The sequence below is a fragment of the Nipponia nippon genome, unplaced genomic scaffold, assembly GCF_047370975.1.
Source record: "Nipponia nippon isolate SJK-2023a ecotype South Korea unplaced genomic scaffold, ASM4737097v1 scaffold_7, whole genome shotgun sequence".
Taxonomy (NCBI): Eukaryota; Metazoa; Chordata; class Aves; order Pelecaniformes; family Threskiornithidae; genus Nipponia; species Nipponia nippon.
In genome coordinates, this window is record NW_028262391.1 from 41,084,808 (window position 1) to 41,108,083 (window position 23,276).

The following is a 23,276-nucleotide window of genomic DNA, read 5'->3' on the forward strand; positions in this document are numbered from 1 at the left end:
AATCAGTTATATATTTTATTTTTAGTAAGAGTTACTTGTGAGAGGGATGTATTTTTTTAATTTCAAATGAACTTTTCATTAATGTCCTTCTATGCTTACTTTTACTCTTTTCAGCAGGTGTCTATTAATGCTATGGTGTTTTTGTAAACTCTTTAAAATAATAATAGAAACCCCGCATTATGATCACAAAGCTAGGAAAGTGGTGCCTAATTACAGCCAAGATAAACTGCACTTAATATCTATCTGTTGTCAACAAAGCAATTTGCCAGATGATATCTTTAAATCCTTTCCTTAAATTGTTTTTCGTACAAATTATTGCAAATGGTTATATTTAAGAGTCCATTCAAAAGAGCTCATGGTTTTGCCTTTAAATTTTTTTTTTTTTTAAATCAATTAGAGACCTAAATCCATGTTACTAGGATCAGGATTTATTTGTTGTTTTTTTTTTTTCACGGAGGTCTCCATGATCACTTTTCCGACAGTCCCTAGCAGCACGATATTTTGAAAGCAGTGTGTGATGGTCGTCTGCATGATTTTATTAGCGAGGCTGCCCAGCGCTCTTACAAGGTTACACGGCTGCTGCCCCCAGGTGCTTCTCGCGCCCGCAGTGCGGTGGGGCGAGGGCCTTCTCCTTCCCAACAGCCCCTGGACAGCCGAAAGGGAGTGGTGGGAGAAGGGGGACCTCGCCGTTCCCTGGCATTGCTTGTGGCTGCAGAGCCCCCAGGCGGGATGGGGCTAGGCAGGCACCCTGGCTTTTGTGAGGTCTCTCCATGGACTGTATACTTCAGATCTCAAGGGCTGCCACTTCAGTCTTGAAATTGTGAAATTTTCATCTCTACGTTTCTTAAATCTTTTTGCAGTGAGAGATTTCAAGTCAAATGTGTTTCCGCACACTTTTCCTGGGAAGGCAGATTTACATATGCATTAGGTTCATTTTATCAGAATACACACGCAGCAATGACACATCTCATTGACAATGTGCTGTCTGATGGATAACTCCATACAAAACACATATTTGAAAGGAAAATAGGAGGAGGAATAAGATTAAGAGTCTGTACATAAGTGACATCATGTTTTGTGAAGATGAACTGCGGGAATGTCTTGCCCTACTTCATATTTTTGGATTATTCAAAGATCCAACAAGTGTTTTGCAAGTGTAAGAAACTCATTGTTGTACAGCATCATCATACAGAAATACAGGACCAAGTTTGTCTGCACCTGAAATCATTATATGCTTTATTTAATAATGAAAAGATAAAGAAAAAAAAAAGAGTGACTTGGATTTTGACTTCTCCTGCAAACTTTGATTTTCAGTGCCACACCTCTACATTGGATTAATTCCATGTCCAGGAAGTGCAGTATAGTGGTTTTGTCTTTCAAAGGTAGGTAGTAGTGTTTAAATATTGTGGTTTTAATTGTGTCCTGAGACATGGGGGAACAACTGCATTGCATTTCCATCTGGGAGGGCTGCCATGGTCCATCCGCACGTCTCTCCTGCCAGGCTGCTGTCGGGAGCTTTGCTTGGCTGGAGGGAAGCAGGAGGGGAGCTGACACAGCTTTGGCCGTGGTGGCCACTTGTCAGCTTTATAGGATGTCAGTGACTAAGAGGTGTGGAAGATTTTAGATGCTGAAGTGTATGTGCGAACATTCTTGCGAGAGGAACGTACGTATACTGCTGGCCACCCTTCTTACTGCACTGCGCAGGTTTCTTCCTACTTTCCTTCTTTTCTTCCTTTATGTTTCCTGATTGCAAGGATTGTTAATACTTTTAAATATATGCGGCTCTGACCCAAGTGACATAGTTTCTTCTGTAGGTCCATGGAAAAAAAGAATATTTAATTAAAAAGGAAAAGTATTAATATAATAACGTGGTATTTCCAGGAGAAGATGCATTGCTTCTTGGATTTACCACCATCACCAAGGATGGACAGGGGCAGCAACACGTCCAAAGCAAAGAGCTACAACCCTAAAAAGTTGTGGCATCAAGCTCAGTTACCTTCTCAGGTTTTTCTCTATGTCTGACCAGAGTGACAGTCATAATGGTCGATCATTTATTTTTTTGCTGAAGGGAGATGCTACCCATCCTGTGCTGAGTCTACAAAATGGAAGTTTCTGATTAATTTCATGTAGACCCCTGATCTCTGCTTTGTGGTAATGATGTTTTCTGTGGAGATACTATTGGTCACACTCAGGTCTGTGACTTCACCCACTACAGATGAATGAGCTACAGCTTCGCTGCTCATTCCTGCTGGCCGTAAGTGAAAGCTTGCACAGAAATGCACTCAAGTACAATTTTACCTTGGGAGTGAAAAATACTTGGAGTCTGTCTTGGCTTGTTCATTTCATATCTCGGTGAGATAGTACATGTCTTTAAATTCCTACCTCAGGTTTCCCCTCTATAAAATGGGACAATAGTACTGGTTTTGTGCCTTTCAAGGAGAGTTTTCTAAGGATCTGTTAATAAATGTCAGTGATGTACTTTAGTGATCCTCTAAAGAGTACCCTGTGGAAGGATACTGTGAATTATTGACTCTCTTCCTGGCCCACTCTCTATCGCACATCCCTACCCCTGAAATCTCTTAGAAATAAGGTGCTGGCACCATAGTTTTACATTACACTGACACTATTTATGCAAATCTAAGCACTTAGGCACCCAGCTACCAATATATACTTTTCATATGTGTGTATATATATATATACACATATAAATATATATAAATATATAAAAAAGGAGTGACCTGGTTTTCATAGGAAAGTTGGCTAGTTGTGTACTAAGCAGTCAGATTTCAGCAATTATAAACCCAACTTTTACAGATGGGCAGAAATAGGGACCAGCCCCCCCAAAAAAACCCAGCTAAAATGAGGCTAGAGTATTGGCTGTGATTTGAAATATATCTAATTCTTGGATCCTGTGCAAAGCCCCATTAGCCCACTAGGGATCTAGGGGACTTCCAAGACTAGGAAGGACCATGGTAGCAAAATGCTCCACACACTTCATCGCCTGGGGAGGTGGGGGAAAGCAAACAGAGATGACAGATATTGCTTATATCGATCAGCGCATGCTGGAGAGGGCTATGGCCCCATTACTATGAGCAGCTAAGAAACTTCATCACTTTGATTAGGACTTCTTTCTGATTTGGGGACGGGGGGTGGGCTACAGCATAGCAGGCACCTCAGAGGCTGGCTTCAGGATGGGACTCAGCATTGTCATCAGCCTGTCTCCAAAGATGAGTTTTAATTTCATATTTGTCATCAACGGCTGATGAGTGTTTAGCACCTCTCCAGATCAGCTGTGTAAGTGCCTATGTGTTGGTTTACAAGAAGAACAGAGCAAAATTTTTCTTTTTAATCCTTTTTTATATTTGTATGCATGAAAAACAGAATCAGCAATGCTAAAATATTGTTAAATTCTTGATTGAACTAAGTTGTTCGCATAGAGGAAGAAAGGTAACAAAAACATCCAGAAAATTCCTGAGTGTTTCACTCCCATGTTTTCCAAGTATGTCATTTCACTGTCTTTATTCACAGTGTTTCATCCTGATGTTTTCAAAACAGAAAATGTTGTTTTATTTCACTTGACTTTGTTCTGAATTTTCCTTCTCTTTTTGTTGTTTTGGTTTTTTTTTATTTACTTTTAATCTAAATGAAAATATGGTTTGAAACAAATACAGCATCTTCATCCTCAAAGGTTTTCTTTTCTAATCTTCCAGTTTACCAATAGTTTTGGGGAAAAAACATCGTCTTCACTCAACTGTAGTTTATTTTATTGTTATAGACCTGTTATGGAGCAAAACCCCTTACAAGCACAGTTCAGTATAGACCTGACCTGTGACAGCACAAGGCTTCTCAGCCACATATGCAAAACTGAACCTTGCTGGGCAAGGATGCCAGTTCAGGGCTAAGCCTGGGTCAAACCACTCTTGTAGAAGGGAGGGAATGGAGAAGAGCTGAAGATGGGATGGAGAGGCAGGAGAGATCCCTGAAGAGGGAGGCCAATGGCATGGGCTGCCCTCCGAGCATCTGGGGATGGGAAAGGAAAGGCAGAGGGTGGGACCCTCATAAATGCTGTTGTCATAAAATCTAGGGTGCTGCCATATGGGGTGCTGTAACCAGTGCCAGCATTAATTGACACCTGTACTTCTGTGATAAATTTTGGAGGGGAAAATGAAATTATCTCCATGCCTCTTGTAAGATACAACCTTGATTTATAGGTGGTCTTATTATCTATCTTCCTTTATTACACATTTTTTAAAGGCCTGTATATGACTTCACCTTGGTATCTCTCCTGCTTGTAGGCAGTAGTCAGGGAAGAGCTTCCTCCTCCTTATTGTACGAGTTGTTCTGGAAAACAGAAACGTTTTGTAGAAGGAATCACAATGTCATCAGCGAAAGGGCGGTTTAAGGGTAGATATTTAGTTTCTGATTGTTTGAGATACTTGCACATGACAGGCTGGCCTTGCTGGTCTGGCTTGTACAGGAAATCAGTTAGGCATTTATGGGTGCTCTTTCCTTGGAGAAGATGTCAAAATGATTGTAGCCCATTAAAGACAGTCTAATATACCTTGAGGTTAACTTAGACACTGGTGATGAGTATGAGGATTTCCATAATTGTTTGGCAAGTATCCTCTCTGTTTATCTAGCCAACTATTGATATTCATAGCATAAAAACTGGTTATTCAGCTAAAACCTCTGTGCAATCAATCAGTGGTACAGTCTATCAAATGTCTCAGTCAGCCTGTAGTCATTACTATCTTTTTTTTTTTTTCGTTTGGAGACGTTTGGGATGACTCAATTTCTCTAATCTTGTAGCATTCCCTCTGTCTTTAGAGGGGAATTTGTAATTGTTGAATTATTCTTGGCCATCCTTCATTCGGAATTTATGTTGTAATTTCAGCAAAAGCCAGACCTTGTACGGCAGTTTTCATCTTTTTCAAGGCTGCTTCTATTTCTTGAAATGCTGGAGGGTTTCCAATTATTCCTTCTGGTCGCTTTGGATGTGAATTGTAACAGATCATCCCAGAGTCGTGGTTCAACATTGTTAAGCTTATCAATATAAATATAATGTTAAACCCTTTTTAGATAATTGGGGCTAGGTGTGAAAATGTGACCAATTTATGCATAAATTGGTCCTACACTTCTCTTTTTTCCCTTATCAGAAAGAATCTCATCATGAACGGGTTTCAGACTGTTCCCTGTCAGGGCTTCTTCCATACCTGTTAACGGTTGATTAGGTTGTTATATCACATTTCAATACCTGCTTAACCTGATGCCAGTCAACTATGCAAACAAAATTCATTAAGGCAAACAGAAGTCTCTGAGCTGGAATTGTAAGGCAAAAAGAAAAAAGAAAGGTTTGATACCTCAGCTACTACTGTATGAAACAATGAAGCCTTATAAATCTGTGTATTGGAAGAGCACTCGATCATAAGTAAAACTGAAAATGAGGAATGAGGTAACAAGCAGAGGAGCCTTTATACCCACCCTTTCATGCCTGCTTGTGTGTGAGAGTTTCATTGCCAGACACACGTTCATGGAGGGTGGCAATTTCAAGGGGCAGCTGAATATGTAGCCTTACTGGTTTATGTCCTGTTTACAGTTGGTATTTGCCATAACATTTCTTAAAGTAGTTTATCTTTTTCACTGTGCTTATTATGTTCATAGGAGGCTCGTTTGTGGCCTATCATTATGATGAAGTGAAGTTTAAAATTACATTGGGAGCCTGCTTAAGGACCATCATGTAGGTCCAGGGAGAGGGCTTATCCAGCCTGCTCAGACCTGACTCAGCCCAGGTGCTCCATTATTCATGTTGACCAAAGCAGCTCGTCGAGAGAGCTTGCATGGGCACGGGGCAGAGCTGTGGTCCTCACGTCCGTGTGCTGCCTGGACAAGGGGCAGGAGGCTGCCCAACCGCCTGCTGCTGGCAGGCTGTGCTCCGAGGCTTTGGGCAGGGACACAAAACACGCCAGAGGGAATGGTGAGGGAGAGGGATTTACCTGGTAAATTATGCTTTCAGAAATATTACGAACAAGAGGGTTGGAGCAGGAGAAATTTTACATTCCAACACATTATTTCTGGATTTCTTTAGTGAGTCTACTTACAGCAAGGCAAGTGCACTGGAAAACTTTTCCTACTCATCCAGTGCCTGCTTTGGATTTATGGTTTGAGGCGGGTGAATATCTTCAAAAGAAAAAGTGTGGTTTGTTTTGGTAATGTCTGGTCTTTTGATTTAATATGTAAAAAGAATGCCATTTTAATATTAACTATAGCAGATAAAAACTAGATTGTGACAGAGAGGGTGTCCCTTCTTACTGAATATGCAAATCCACATGAAAAGACTAGGACTGCTCCCTCTTACAACAAAATCACAACAGTAATTTGTCCATTGTTGGAATACATCTATTTTGCCCCCTTCCTTTCTACCTTTGGAGAAGAGAGAACGAGGATCGAATTTGTCTTGATTTTAAAACATCTATAGAAAAATATCAAATAAGCCAAGTTCTCAAACAGTTCCTGTTCTTTTAGAATTTTTCTGTTAAGAGCTTAGCATGTTTTAATGAATTGTGCTGAAGGGCATCATTACCTGCTCCCTAATACTAGTCCTTTTTGGTCAAGAAAGAGGATTGTTTGGAAATATGATTACTACCTAGTATGTTTTGATGGCTATGGTAAAATTCAAAGCTACAGTTCTGCAAAGGCAGAATGTTTGTTTGCATAGCTTTATTTATATAAATGATCCCATGCCTAAGCAAGTTCAGCATCACCATTGTGCACGTTGCATACACACCTAAGCCCAGGGGCATGGTTTCAAAGTCAGGATTTCATACTGGGTTGGATATTTGGCCCACGTAGTTTAAGAAAACGGAGAATCTGGTGATATGCATTTAATAGCAATATAAAAATAAAACCCAATAAAAATAATGAGAATTATATTTCTATTGGGAGAACATTAAAGTCATAATGGTGCAAATGGGCTTTGGATAATTGATAATACTGATGCAGAAAATTATTTTCAGTTCCCCCTCCTTTGCAGTAAAATACAGCTGCATTTAAAGAGGAGGAAAGAGATTTTTTTTGTTGTTCTATTGGTGAACAATAACAGGGATTTGACCAGCAACACTTACTAAACCTCAAAGCCACATTGAAAATGAACGTGTGAGTTTGCTGCGTTGGCATCTAGAGCAGCAGCGTGACTGGTTCCACCTTGGGAACTGTGGGATGGTGAAAGTATGTCGCCTCTTGGCTACAACCTTGCTGATCACTGCAAACCCAAGTAAAAGATAATCATTCTTAATCTGTGGTTTTACTGAACCAGTGTCTTGCTGCTGCTGCTGCAATTCTGTTGCAGCTGTGGAGCAGGAGACGGCTCCCTCAGCTGATTTGCATTGAGTCTTCCTGCAGTTATCTTCCTTTGGCAACACACAGCCCAGAGCCCAGGGGAAGAGGAAAATGAGGCTGTCCCATTTCTCTCCTGCCACCACTGTAGGTAATGGGGCTTCATCTATTTAGTGCTGGGGCAGCAACTTGTAAAGGCTCTGCGGGAGGGTGGGGTATAGGATGCTTTTATTCTCTGTGTTATTTGACATCACTGGTTTTACTCCATCTCTTGCTGAGCTGTCTACATCCAGTCATCTCCACAAATTAATGAGGATTTGCCATGTATAGCATCTTCATTTACAAAACAAAAAAAAACTTCTATTTGGGCTCACGGCTGGTGAGGTATAAATGTCCATGATTTTGTCCTGGTTTAGACTTGTATAAGACCCATCCTGTTACACAGATTCCCTGTGGTCCATCTGTCTTTATTATAAAGCACCAAAATGTAAAGTAGCAAATTTGACTAATAAAATAATGATTCAAAGTTTATTTTATGAGAAGAGAATATTTTTTGCTCTCTCAGAGTAAGTGTAGACTGAAGCCGGCAAGCACTTACACAGCCATGGAGTAATGGAAAACAAGAGCAGGTGGCAGAAGTGCCAAAGCAAAATATATCCTATAAACAAAATGATCAAGAAAGAAATTTCATCCAGGCCAGCTGGACTGGCCAGCTAGTCAGTCTGTAAGGGACAATGTTCTTCTGTTCAAGAGCTTGCCAGACTATATTTAATGTGGTGGCTTTTTTAGATGAAGTCTTTAAATATTCTGTTTTCTCCAGCAAAGTAAAGGGAAGCAGTAAGTCAGCATAGCTGAAATTTAAAACATTGACTTCAACTAAAAAAAAAAAATCTGTGTTTGTTTCTAGTGTTGGAATAGAAATCTTCTAATTTCTTTTAGTACTTGTTTAGTCTTTCTGTGCTTTGGTTTCCTCAACTTGTAAAAGGGATACCTCTATTTAGTTGCCTGGATTGTTGCACGAATGATTGCTGTACTGAAACTGGGATAATGTAATATTTATAAAGTATTTTCAGATCATTGAGTAGCAGACAATTTGGAAACCTCTTCTATTGTACTGAATCTTAACTAAATCTCTAGTTTCTGTCAAAGGATGTCTCTCCATGTTTTAAACAAGGAACTGTTTGTGGTTTTGTGCTTATGAATCAGTCTGTATTAGGTTGGTTTATAATTGAACAAGTTTAAGAGAAGATTGGAAATATGTTACTGAGGCACAGCCCCCAACCATAAAATAGGATAACCAATGGTGTCCCTAGAAGTGTTACTGTCATGGAGACTCGTGATATTTCGCTGGGGTTTTGTTGTTGATTTTAACAATATAGATGGATGTCGATGAAATGTTCTATTTTTTTTTTAGCTATGTCTGTTGTGCTAATCATTTCAGCCGTGCTTTGATCAACATGGTTCTTAAAAAGTAGAAAGAAGATTGGCCATGCATTATTGCATGCCAACTCACCAGTTTTATGGCCCGTTCGTGGAATTTAGTTGGTATTAGTAAAGGAATACCAGCAGATAAGGAAAGGTACCTTTGTTTTTAAAATACACATCCTTTGAGACCAAGCTTCTGCTGGGTATGTTATTGGTTATACTATGGTAGGGTGGTTTTTTTTTCGCCATGTCTACTGCTATTGCTTCTGTTATTACTGCAAACGTACCCTTTGTGGCTGAAACTGAAAAATATACAGTATGAAAATAACTGTATGTATGTGGGAACCTTTCATCCTGAAGTGCATATAAGGTAATGGTTCAGGCCAAGCAATAAAGAGTAAAAAGAAAAGAACAGGTACCTCATGTAAATATCCTGCCATTTACTGGTAACAGAAGGAGATCTGGTTTCCCCGTACAGCTTCTAGACAAGCTGCTTAAGGATAACTTACGCAGTGCTGCTAGAATTGCTGTTAGTAACTACCCACAAAATGTGACATAAGATAAATGAAGCAATGACATTCTGAAAGGTGAATCACGATACCCCACCAGGTCTCTGCTGTGTCCAGTACCACTGCTGCAGAATCTGGTGCCACGTTATGGACTCACAAGTGATGGCAAGTGTGGGGTGACAGATAAAGCATGGAATTTAACACAAGGAGAAATCTATGCTTGAATCTTATTGCAGCATGTTATCTGACTCCATTGACTGCAGCATGTGAATGAATTAAAGTGAATGATGAAATTATGTACAGTCGTTTTCATAAGCAGAAGTCAGTTACGAAGTGCTTCCAGATGTATGTTTAATGTATTTCTGTTTTATTATGGTGTCTATTTGATGTACGTGGTACTGACTAAACGGTTAAAAACACTGCGATGTGTACAGAAGTATATTGTACTCAATTTTTTCCAAAAGTGTCAGTGTTGATAACTAAAAACTGAAATACTGCAATCTAATCAACAGTGCTTTTATGGGCCTATGAGCATAGGCTTTTAACATTTGGGTAACTCTACTGTTTGTAGACATAAAAATAAATGGTCCTAAAATTATTTTAGGATTGTAGGTTTAATATAGGAAACTAGATAAAGCTACAAAAAATAAATCGGACTAGAATTATTTCTGGCATCACATCTGCCAGGCCCATCAAGAAACAGATATTTTACATGCCTGCTTCATGGGATTCAGGAAACCAGCAGTCTGCTCAGCTGGATTGGTCAGGTGGACTCACAAAATTTATCTCCTTGGCTCTCTGTTTTCTGATACCTTGTTTTATGGCCTACAGCCATACCATTCTGGTTTAAGATCCTATCAGATGTCACAAACCACACTGTATCCAGAACGGCCAATACTTAAACCCTTCAAGTCCAGGTGTAGGAAATATCATTAGAGAATAGGTGGGTATCACTCTTTGTTCAGAGTTTGTAATGGGCAAATGCTCCATCACGCTGTTATCAGACACTGTATGTTGTAGGCACTTTGTTATGGCTAATATGTAAAACTGGCATTTGACTCTTAAAGATACATGATCAATTTTTTGTAAAGGAAGAAGGTTAATCTAAAAATCTTAGCTTTATCTAAATTTCAGTGTTGGGTTTTATTTTTTTCCTACCTAGCCTTTCTACATGTAATACAGTTGCATATGGTGCATTTTCTGTGTTCAACACTGTAATATAGGGTCATGCTGAAAGTTACTTGGCTCAATGTCATGGTCCTCTGGAGTCCACAGCAGTGGACTCTGTCTGTGATTGTCAGGGGAGCCAAATTTATCATGTATAGAGAGCCAGATTCTGATAACAGTGACTGACCATGGTCCAGGCATTACACTCAACCCACAGCAGTACTCTCACAGATGATAGTGAGAAGTTTCCAAAAAGATCCAAGCTCAAAGCATGTGGTTTTAGGCAGCGACTAAACTTCTGGTCATTAACATTATTTATTCCTGGAGTGCATGCTCATTACATTTCTTATCACTCTGTGGGATAATATTGCAAGTTGTTTGTCTTTTGTTTTCTTCTTTAACCATCTTTTCTATTTTTCCGGTGCCTTTTGCTTTCTTTTCCCCTTCTACATTTCCCTCAGGGAGCAAATTCTGATTCCTCTCGGGAGAACCAACTTTTCACTTCTTATCTACTAAGATTATTAGCAATTAAGTAGGTAATGTTAACATGTACAGAGTGATAATTGACCCTAATTAGTTGAAAGAGGCTACAGCAAGGGTGAAAAATTCAGTTTCTCACAGGTGGTGTTATAAGAATTTGGGTTTGCAGGCAAAAAAGCCCCAAAAATAATCATTTATAGCAAGGTGACATATAGAGATTTCTCTGCCACATAGGTGAGAACTTAGACTTCTTAAAATAAAAATTCAATTTCTAAAGAATCTAAAATGTGAATATATTAGATGGGCCTAATTTGGTCCAATGGCATAGCGCTTTAGATAGCTGCTATGTATAGATTAGGGTGTATTTAAAATGCATCTGTTTTAAATTACTCATGTAAACAGTAATTTCTGAGCTCAGGAGTGGTCACCATGAAAAGGGCAATTGGGCTATTTGCTCTTATGCAATTACCCTTGTAGCGAATAGTGCCTAATTCTTCGATTTGTAAAAGATCCCAAAGTTTGCAATGCCATACGAAGTCATATGTAGCAGTATGTTTGAGAAGCACACACAGTGGTGTGCACAATGGTCCTGTTTCTCACAGTGAATAAGCCCCATGATTCTCATAATCTTTTTTTTCTTTTTTTTTTTTCTTTCTTTCTTTTTTTCCTCAGAGGAGCTCACAAGTTCAGTATCTGTTAATTTGCCTGGGAAATTTAAGTCATTTCACCAGGACGTTACTCTTAGTACATTAGCTTCCCCTCTACTGTGCAATGCACCGGATGTATTCAGTTGTATTTTTTTTTTCTTTTTGCTGACTTTTGAGGATGGGGAGGGGAGCTGGAGGCAATAATCCCCTTGGGATAACTCACAGCTGGAGATGGGACACCAGAGCAATGGACCAAGCCTCTGAGCTGGGAAGGAAAATCTGCTTTCTGAGATCCCAGTTTGGTCCTTAAAACCCACTTTTGGTCCTTAAAACTGCCCTTGGAAACTAACGTGCTTGATCCATCCAAGTTTCGGAGTACATATTAAGTAATATAGGAGTACCTGGGTGAACTGGCTTGGGATGAATGAGGATTTGTGGCCCTAAACCCTGTGACACCATGTGTTGTATATCCATTTGTTGAACCTCTCTGGCATGCCAGAGGCTTTTCTTCTTCACTTGAGAGGGCCATATATGAAAATTCAGTCCCCTTGAATTCAGTGGACTACTGGGATGAGCAAAGTGAATCAATACGCAGTGCAGTATGAATTTAATATATGTAAGCTGCACTGCATTTTTAATCAGCTATATATTTATTGTAGTGAAGAGTAACAAATTACAGTACCACAGCACACAAAAGCTTATGGCATTCCATTATTCTTAATTAATAGGTAAGTGCAAGCCTTTTTTATTTATATTGGAGGAGATCTTGTTACTAATTTGGTTGCAAATGTATCTGTAAAAAGGGAAAAAAATGTATATCTATTTATTTTGTTAGTTTAATAATAGAGCACTCATTCTTTCCTTTTAGGTTTTTTTGATCGTTACTTGGTTTGCAATCAAATATTAGCATGCTGGTTTTGCATATATTTCAAAGACGTCCACTCTTTAATATGGAAAACAAACCTGTTTGTAACAAGCAAACAAACAAAAAACTAATAAAAAGCATCTGGAATCTAAAATGAACACTGGAAGCGATAACGTAAGCACAGGTTTCCCGGGTCCTTTCACCTGGAATCTGTTTTACAAATCTATCACAGGAATGATCAGTAGATCATTATGAGAAAAGCATAAGTGCAGATAACATACATTGCTAATCCATCTGGTAGCCTTCCTTTCCTTCCATGTAGGTAAGCACAGACATAGGTCAACAAAATCTACAAGTGTTCATTTGGAGCTTCATTGTTAATTCAGGGAAGGTGAAAACAACTGTGTCAAGTAATTTTTCTCCTTTAACAGAATTTAACTATTCCATAATTAGCTATTACAGTCTTCACATACTTCCCATATTAAGATCACAAAACTCTTGGGAAAATTTAAACTGAGTCTTAAAAACCAGAAATTTATATTTAATATCTTGAATTTTGGTTTGGCTTCCTAAACAGAAAGAGCCATTCCCATGTGGTATCAATTGGAATTGGGGAAGCTGACTTCTGAATATTAACCTGCTTCACTAGATGTTGTATGATCTGGAAGATGGTCTTCAAGATGCTATTTAAAAAAGGAAATAAACATGATAGGAATCTCTTAATATTTAGTTTTCATTTTATTTGTTACAGGTAGTTTGACAGAGTTTGACAAATCCCATGAGGACGTACTCCTAATGTTGCCATGGTGGAGACTTGATGCTCCAGCAGAGAATGGCAGGAGGTACAGGATCTCCTGCAGGTAAGCAGTGGAATCGTTTTAATTCTCAGAGTAACCAAATAAGAAGTTTTCTTCAGAGGAAATTGTGAGTACACAGTTTTTCTGAATTGCTTCTCTGAATCTTTTTTTAAATGGGTATGCAAGTATGGAGGTGGGTGACTAACTTAGGTTAACAATACATGAAAATTCAGGCCAGAATTTGTGCTTCTTACGTGCCTTGGAAATTGTATGTTAATACCAATGACCACAACTTAGATCTAGATCTTAAAATTCTTATAGTCTAATGTTTGAAAATTTATGCACTGAGATATAATGACTTTCTATGGGATGCTGTTATTGGTGGCCCGTATTGTAGTAGCTACCTGAAATTGCCTATTTCCTTCTAATCGTTCTGAAAACCTGATGTGTTTTTTAAAGGCTGTCTTTCTGGGCTGCTTTATTTTGTACAGAAGCTCGTTGCTTGAGAGAAAGGATGTACTGCCAGAGATGCTCAGAGAAGGTCATTTGTTTATGGATAAGGGAGTGTGAGGCACTTACTAATTTCAAAAGTAATTCTTAGATATCTTAATCTGTTTCTTCTCCTCTGTGAGGAATAGGTGGCTAAAGGATTACAGTCCCATCAGGGTAGAGCACCACTGTTTGGTTAGAAGAGGCTTGTTAAGCCATGTTTTTCTGTGTGGTGATGGTGAAACTTTGCTTAAAGTAACATCACATATAGCAAACAAAATATGCAGCCCTCTCCCACTGAGCTTTCCAGGACTTACTGCTTGCAATAAACGTTAAAAAACTGAAAAACTTGATCAAAAACTGATAATTGAAAGGATGACACAACCTAATTTGAGAAGGGTTATATCGTCACGTGCCCCACACTTGTGTAGTTCAAAATAGTACACATCTTGTCCCTTTAACTTCAGGTGTATGTGTCTTGTCTGGTTCTTGGAAGTGACTGTGTACAGGCAGAGCATAATTGGCAGCCTGTGACATCCCTGTCTGCAAGTGTCTCTCTAAATGCAGCGTATTTCAGCCTTTATCTAGTGATGGCTGTTACCTGAGAGAAGCCCAGGGCCATCTCAAAGGGCTTGTAGCGGCTAATTGTGCCTGTTAGGACTAGCAATTAGCTGGGGATCTCTCTACTAGGCAGCTCCGACACCCACTAGCTTTCAGCTCTTTTCACTTCCTTTCAGTTAACTAGCTGTGCCGAGCAGAGGAGACAGGGACAGGTAGGCAAGTGCGCCGTCGTGCTCGGGAAGGAAGAGGAGGGACGTGTGCAGGACCGCTGGGGAAAAAATAGACATGGAGCTATAATAATACACCAAAACATGACCTGATTATTACAGAAACAAAGCAGCAAGCGACCCGTCCCTCATTTATAGGTATTGGAAGCTATAGCCGGACTGCTTGCACAAGCTACACTTCAGCTTTAAGAAAACAATAAAATCTAATTACGTATAGGTCATAAAAAAGATCACGTACATATGGTGGTTGCTGGTTACCATGGTGCAAACAATGGTTTCAATGGAAACATGAAGCAGAACATCGGAGAATTAAGATAATAAATCAGTTTCATTGAATAATAAAGCTTTGCACTTACCCATTAATTAAGGATAATCGTATGCCATAAGCTTTTGTGTGCTAGAAGTAATGTGTTACTCTTTACCATAAATATATAGATGATTAAAAATTCAATACACCTTACAGGTAGCAAATTCATACCATCCTCTGTATATATTACAAAAGAAAGATGTAAGTGTTCTTTTTACACTTATTATTTTTTGGATTGGGATAGAGCGTTTCAATTATCCAAAAGAATTTGAGTTTTTGATAGCAATTGGAAGACTTGAGAAAATCTACTTCTTGAAATCTTTCTGAAAATCTTTAAACATTGATGACATAATTCAAAGACATCTACAAATGTTCAAAAAATAGGCTGGGCTTGTCTGCCACATCTGGTTTCCAATAGTGAATTGAGACATACCACATAATGTAACACACCGTAACACAATACACACTGATCTTGTATTGACCCTTCCACTTGATACATCTTTAGGTGCTTTATAATCCCTAACAAATGTACCTTAAAATCCTATTGAACTGTGTAGGCAATTGAGAACAAATGTCTTCAGACCAGAAATAGCATCTCATTCTCGGACCAAACAAGAGAGACCATGCCAGATCCACAGGGTGTGCAGACTAAAGGACATGTAGGCTTCTGCCTACTCCTGTGAGTCAAGGGCAGAGAAAAACTTGGGAGCCAGCACAGGGCATCAGACCTGTGGGGCTGATACCTTTTCTCAAATGAACAGAAATGAAATATATGAAACATTTTAAAAATTACATCATTAAAACCGTACCCCTCTCAGGACATCTTTTCACTTTATCTCTAAAGTGGCGCTTGCAGGATGAATTTTCAGATGGGGAAAATAGAGTCTCGGGCTGAAGGGGGGTGGTGGTCACAGGCTGCGTGGACCTGAAATCCTGCTCTCTGGGCTCTTGCCCAGTGCTGTGTGGAGCAGCCCAATTCCTTGGCACTGAAATAAATGTTCAGCAACATGCGCAGACCATTTCTGTTAATGTTAGAAAGGAAACAATGAAGGTCTTGGCTTTTTTTTTTTTTTTTAACCCATGTAAAAAATTATGTATTTGCCTTTAATTCCCTGCCTGTCTCTCTCAAATTATTCCTCACTGCTTTCAGTGCACCCTTTCAGCTGACAAATACTCATTTTTTAAAAATTATACCTTAGGGAAAATACTGAATAAGTGGAGGCCCACAATACATCAGTGGTCAAACCATCTCAGGCTTCCTACTGTAAAATGCACAAAGCCGGCAAACAGATGGGCTGACCAGCTCACTGGACAGAGCACTGGCATTTCAGCTCTGGGATCACAGTTTGTGTCCAACTTGAAGCAATAAGAAAAATTAATTTGGTGATCTGAGTTCAGCTCCTCTTGCAAAAAATCATCATACATAATTCAGCAGAATTTTGACTACGTACTCTAACGGCCTTGGCTTAGAAGAAGCGTGGCTTAGTTTACATGCAGCTTGAATTTTCTTGTAGACCTGATGAAGGGAATTCCTGTATGCTGCAGACTGATCGTACAGTGAGGGCAGTGTGAGAGGAGCTTGTGCTGCTAACGGCTCATCGAACCACGCCAGAAGGTATGGAAATAGTAATGCTTTAATGCTTATCAATACGTGAATGGATATTTCCCTGAGTATTAACCCAAATTGCAGAGATGTACACTGAAGTGTGTAAAACACGTACAATGCAAAGAGCCAGTGAAAGCCTTTTGTGAATTTTCAAAGGAGAGCTGGAAAAAAAAATAAATTGAAGAGAAACAAATCCAAATCCTTCCAAACTGAACTTAAGTGTTAACATGACCTTTGGATTCAAGAACCACAAATTTTCACAGAAAGTTGAAAACACACTGGATGGGGGAACTAAAGAACAGCAGGAACAGATGCCATTATTTGGCACACAGTGGGGAGAGAAGCGCAGAAAAGGCAGTCTCTGCAGAAGACGTTTTCCTTTAACTCTCTTTGTTTTCTCTTGGGGAGATAAGGGTAGGCACTGCATGAGATTTTCTCCTTACATCAAAAGGCTTGGGGTGGGGGGGAGGGGCAGTTTAAAAATATTTTAAGAACCTGGTTGTAAAAATTTTCAGTTATCTGTTTTACAACGCAAGATGATTTGGTTTGTGAAGAGGGGGAAACACTGAGCAGAGAGCCTAGGAGGAGTTTCTTTAGATTAACTGCAACAGCCGCTTGCTATCAGGGAAGGGAAGACCTGGGAAAGGGAACAAATAGTTTGCAGTCTTTGTTAATCAGAGGTGTATATTCATGAAGAAAGCGCATGCAAAATTCACTGCACTGCCAGCTTAGGTGGCAGGGACATGAGCCGGGTTCCCAGCTTGCCCTGTTCACGGCTGCTGGGACTGTGGGGAACTGCTGTGGAGGGGAGACAGAGGCAAATGCCATTTTCTTGCCCACCTGAGACGCAGTCTTGAACACATAGAGATGTATCATCTACTGTAGTTTCATTCAGCCTGTGCAGTGTTAGGAGCATGAGACAACAATGAAAACCACACCTTGCACTTTCCCGGGACTGTTGGATCCTTTGAATCACGTGAGTGTGTCCTGAAGTGCTGCTTTGACCACCGTGAATGGAGCAAGCACCACTACCACGTGCCCACTGAATCCAAAGAGGGTTTATTAATTGATTTTTATTTCTGCTTCTGAACTAGTAGAGAATTGCGGACCTGACACCAAATGTAATAAATAGTATCACCAAGATGGGCAGAGGCAACATTCAAAGAAATCCCTGTTCACAATATTTTGTAAAACCTAGTTCACTTTGTGACCCTTGGTTTACATGTAAGAGGTTGAATACTTCTGCCAGGGGCCTGATGACCTTTCTTGTAGTAGTCTCTGCTCAGAGATGGTGGGATCAAAGAATCACTAATTAGTGGTATCTCTTTGGGGAGAAGGAGGGAGAGATTATTACTATGCTTTCACTTCTGAAGATAACACTTATGTATAGCGGTAGCCTATCTTTGCCAACACTTTCAGTATACAAATTGAAGTTTTAATGACCCTATAAGCATTCCTAGTTCTAAACAAAGCACTAGGAAGAAAAGATAAGTTGCAGGGGATAGGAGCAAGGAAAAATAATTTAAAAAAAGGATTATTGTGAAAGTCAGCAAAGTATTAATCAGACTGTGTATCAGGTCATTATTAAGGCTCCTTACTTTGTGAATTCCTGAAGCTTCAGAGGTGAGGCCAGTGGCCCTACTGGCAAGGACTCAAATGTTTAACACTGGAGTCCCAGTTTTTCTTGTGCCCACGAGTTACAAATTGGCATGGGGTGTTCTAAATGTCGCGGTGAAATCAATAGGACAAATCTATACCATAGCAAAGGATCAGGCACACCCTTCATTAGAAAGTAACAAGCAAAGAGATGCATCATTTTTTGAGTGCATTTCCTTTATCATATTTCTTTGAGATAATACTCTTTACTAAAATTGCACTTTGTATTTTCCAAAGTTTTGCTCTGAACAAAACTGTTTTCCATGGGTGCAGGTGCAAAGATGTAAGTCTCAGATGAGCCTGCCAAAGGTAGACACACAAAACAGCTTTGAGTATGCAAATTAGGTAAACACATGTTTCCCTATCCCTTTATGGAGCTAATTGGCAAATGCAAGTATATGATTCGTGCTTTGAAGCTGTAAAACACTTAAGTGCTTATATTTAGGCACACACAGGTCTATTGAAATTTATGGTGTTACTTACTTGCTTGAAGTTTTAAAATGTCACTAAAGAGATCTGGAGAACCCGGATGGAAAGAAACTGTACGTAGTCTTTGTGCGGTCTGCCCTACAGCACTGATTTCCCTCTTCATAAGGTGTTAAATCCTATAAATATTTATACATACATAGCTATTTTTTATATGGCATTTAAAATGCAGCTCAGTTTTTACCACCTATTTAGGGAGTTTAAGGCTTCTAACTTAGGAATGGGTCAGTTGTGGTAGCAGCCCAAGTGGTATGTATCTCTAGGGAGTAGTGCCTATATGAGATGCCTAAGGTTAGGTAAAATGAGTATAATCCGTATTAAAAGCTTTTAAGTTAATTTTTGCATGTCCTCTTACGTTAAGTATATGCATAGGCCATTGGGTGTGATTTGCATGACGGTATTTTTACACCTTTGGCAGTGTGAAGAAGTGTTAATATGTGCTTTAATGTCACAGACTGGGTAGTTTAAAGTTGCTTTAAATGTAAATAAGAATTGGTCTTTTAAAATTCATTGGTATAGTGGTATAAAACATAGAGATAAGCAAAAATGTAGAGTGAGTAAAAGGACTCATATGCCTAACAATTTGAAAACCTTGAGTGAGCATGTTTCTCTTTTGTAGGCAAAACTTATTCCATGATTGAAAATCTAAGTAAACAAGTTAAGCCATTTTGTTCCATGTAAAAATATTTTTTTGGCAGTAGTTCGTCATTTCCTAAATTTGCTCCAAGTCAAAGCTGTTTGAGAATCAGAAATGTTGGAGGCTTCTTGTGTTTAATATGGACTGGTGCCTTTTGTCATTTGAGGGGGAAAAAAAAAAAAAAGAAATGGCAATGGAAGCTATTTTGCTAATGTTTTTATCTATTTTGTGACTGACATCAATAATACATAACAGTTCCATTGACATTGCATCCTGTCCAATGGACCCACTGACCTGATTCAATGTCAGCTGAAATGCCTCGTACATCATAAACATACATGAATTCTCACAGATCCATTATCCTCACGCTTGGTCCAGGGGTGCCAGGGATCCAATACTAAGCCAACGGGAGTTTGCATTCCTTTTCTTCAGTTTGTATTTTCTTTCACACTATGAAGGAGCAACTCCATACTTTGTAGAATGTAGCTGGGAGAGCCCTACACATTTTATGAATACATGAATGATAATGATGTCAATAGTCGTTCAGATACTAGGCTGATAAGACTGTGGTATAAAAACCCAGATAAATACCTCATACCTTGTCAGGAGAGCCTGCAAACCTGATATGTCATTCTGTCTTATTGTGCAAGAATATATGAATCATAATATTCGTATTAACATTGTACAAAGTCTGCAGTAGTTGCAGACTGCACCAAATGACAATACAACTTTTATAAAAATATGGATATTTAGCATCTGCCCCTGATGTGATTTCATTGCCACTAAAAAAAAAAAGGAACACAAATGAAAAGTATTCCAAGGTTTTCAGCTGGTCCCCCTTAACAGTACACTGTGACAGTATATATCTGTTTTACTACTGAGTCTGTTTAGCAGTCAAACTGTAGGAAATTGAATATACACTTACTGTATAAAAATGATATGCTTGGTTAGTGATACTTTAGAAGAAATAAGTGCATCAATCATAGAATAGCAGGTTGTCAAGGCTTTATATGTAGGAAAAACACAGAACAAAGAATGTAATGCATGTTGGGCACCTTTTTACAAAAGTTTCATGCCAAAGTTGATTTACAATAAACTCTTCCCTCCCTCTCTCCTCCCAAATTCTTCTAAAGAAACGTTCAAAGAAATCTGCGCAAACTATCATGCTCTCTGTTCTGACGTGTGTGTAATTACAAGATCATCCTCACTGAGAATTTTCTGTTTGGTTGATTTAAGAAAAAAAAAAAAAAAGGTGCATCTTCTTAATGCTGTTCTGCCATTCAAACTCAGAAGGGTAATTTTCCTCACAAGTTAATGGGAAGAAGATGACTTAATAATTAGCCTGGTTTAGACAGGGCCAGATTCTTGACAAGGAGCAGTGCCTGCACCGAGAGCTTGTTTTGGAGGCTGAGCAGTTCTCAGGTGGAGCCTGTTTGTGGAGTTTTGTTACAAGAAGTACCCTGCCCCGAAAGGAGGACTCTGAGATGTGCACTGCAGCTGTCCCAGGCACCATTTTTGTCCTGTGGTTCTCCTGGGCATGTTGGTCATGCTCAATTTCCCATCAGAGCCCTCTGAGATGTGCAGAGCTGACACACAATCTGTACAATGCACAAGCTTTCCTGACAGCATGTGAAAACCTGCAGATTAAAACTGCCACGAAGTAGCCTGTTACTATGGACTGTTGCATCACTCTGCCTGATCCAGACCCAAAAGCATGACACTGAGCCTGCTCCTGCCCACATGCAAACTCAAATTCTCCGTTATAAAGCAGCATAATACTTCAGCTGGTACAAAGATTCCTGGATTTCCAGCTCAGCAGCTCTTCCCTCACTCTTCCTTTCTTCTTTGGAGCATCCATTCACCCTCCCATGTGTGTGGCTCCCTTCATTATATGGATTTATGCTGCAGACATATGGCTCTAGTTAATCTGACAATAGCTCTTGCTCCCTTCTAAGAGATCTGTTACCAGAAGAGAAGTAACCATACATTGTAATAAAATATAACACAAAGACAGGACAGACCCTTTTATTTCAGCAACAAAGACATCTTTTGAAGTTTACCTTAAATATCCTTGGTACCAATACAACCATTCTAAATATCAAAACAATTGCAGTTCATTTCTGTTGTTAGTCAATATAAAGTCACAATTCTTCAAACTTCTATCTCTAAATCCTTATTTAAGTGTTTCGTTGGCTACTCATGTAACCTGTGCTCTCTACTAGGGAGAACCAAAGCAAATAAGCATTGGTTAGGCTACCTCAAAACTACTGAAATGCATAACTGGCCACTAATGCCTCATCACCCCTCTAGTTACTGTGCATAAAATTCCCCATTTGGACCACCGTTTGTCAGTAGAGGCATAAGAGCTAGAAAAGTTCAATATTTCTTTTCCTTTCCAAGAGCAGAATGAGAAAAGGAGTAGACTCAACCAATTTCTTCTATTAGCAAAAGAACAAAACCCTGTGAATTTTATCCACAGGTTTCCCGAACAGAGAGGGCAATCTGGATGTGACTGCAAACACCCTGGCGATCCCTGGGATCCATGAGCAAGGACCATGCATGGAGAAGCAATAGTTCCTTCCAATGTCACTTCAACTTTTGGTACTTCTCACTTATGACTTTCTCCAACCAGAGCTATTCCTGGGGAAGTGTCAAGACAGTGCTTCACAGACAACTGTCTCCTCCCAACCCCTCGTTTCTGGGGAGACTCATGTATGAGTCACAGGGATGACATCCTTATAGCATGTTTTTATTCCCTTACCTTAATCCATCTGGCTACATTTGTAGAATGGAGAGAAGGCACAGTGAAATTGCTTTATCCATTTGACTTTCTAGCATTAAGCAGTTTAGTAGCATGAAGATTTACAAAATCTGTGTTATTTAATATATAATTTTCTGGAGGGAATATTCTTAACTGAAATTTATGGACATCTTCGTGTGTGTTTTGGCATAGTAATTTCAGACTGGTCTCTAATCTCATTTTTCTTGATTTCATTGTTTTTAAAGCCCTTTAATTTCCCTTTAAATTAAAGAAACAAAACCCCAAAATTATTTTTTCCAGGACAAAACAGGTATATATACAGGTATAGACAAGCTCATGCTGCACAAGAATATAATGAAGATATTACAAAAAGCAGAAAGCATCAGCTCTGTGTACAACTAGGAACTGAACTCTGTATCTGGAAGTATTCATGTATCTTAAAGTTCAGGGTGCAAGTAAGTGGAATTGAGATGTCTTCTACAACATAATTTTTAAGTGGGGTTTTCATGTAGTCTCAAGATAAATTGACCCAATAATTTACCCATTGGCTATCCTTTCTCCATTACCCCCTGAAAGGTACATGTTTTAGTGTTTTAGTATTTCATTATTATCAATGTCTTGGCCCCCTGTATGGATTTCCTTTTGGGTAGCATTTGCATAACAAATGATCCAGAACACCTGTGCAAAGTGATGCAGAAGGGGCGGGGGGTGTATATGTATTATTTATTCTAGCCCTTGAACACCACCCTGGACTCTAATCTAGCTGAGGACTTCTGTGACCCAAACCCAACATTTCTGTCCACTGTGAAAGGGAATTACAACTTTATAACTCTGCTAAAGCTTTGTCTAGATGAAGACCTTCACATTTTTGCAGTGAAGTTAATATTGCCACTAAATTCTCTAATACCAAGCAGCCTACTTACAGCCTGGTGCGATCTCCCAGTGAGTATTTTGTTGTATTGTAAACTGATTTTGTAAAGCTGCAAAACCTTGCGCGCTCAAAAATTTCTGGACACCAGCCAGAATCCTTTCAATAATCCTACCTGAGACAGCATGAGCTGAAGACCTTGGAGCTTGTTAGCCTTTTCTGAAAATCTTGATAGCTTGGGAAATAAGTCTATGTACATTTGATGAGTTCTTTCTGATGTTGTAGATATTATGAATATATATCATGGATATATCTACCATCACACCTCGTTGGATGGCTGCACTGGAGGGTGGCCCTGGACAAAGAAAAAAAACCCAGTGCCAAATTGCTATATAAGCAACACAGTGATCACTTGTTGAGGCTCACCAGGACAGTCAAACTGTAGAAGGTAAGAGC

The 23,276-nt window shown here is 39.3% G+C and overlaps 1 long non-coding RNA gene across 2 annotated transcripts; it reads left to right on the plus strand.

Annotated features, from left to right (window-relative positions):
- Positions 1–7,441: 7,441 nt before the first annotated feature.
- On the plus strand, positions 7,442–21,781 carry LOC148051029 (uncharacterized). 2 transcript variants are annotated; one of them, XR_015700329.1, is made up of 4 exons: positions 7,442–7,479; positions 13,177–13,285; positions 16,321–16,421; positions 21,671–21,781. It is a non-coding gene; the product is annotated as an uncharacterized LOC148051029 (long non-coding RNA). The 2 variants fall into 2 exon arrangements; XR_015700328.1 differs by lacking the exon at positions 21,671–21,781 and adding an exon at positions 20,325–20,411.
- Positions 21,782–23,276: the final 1,495 nt, after the last annotated feature.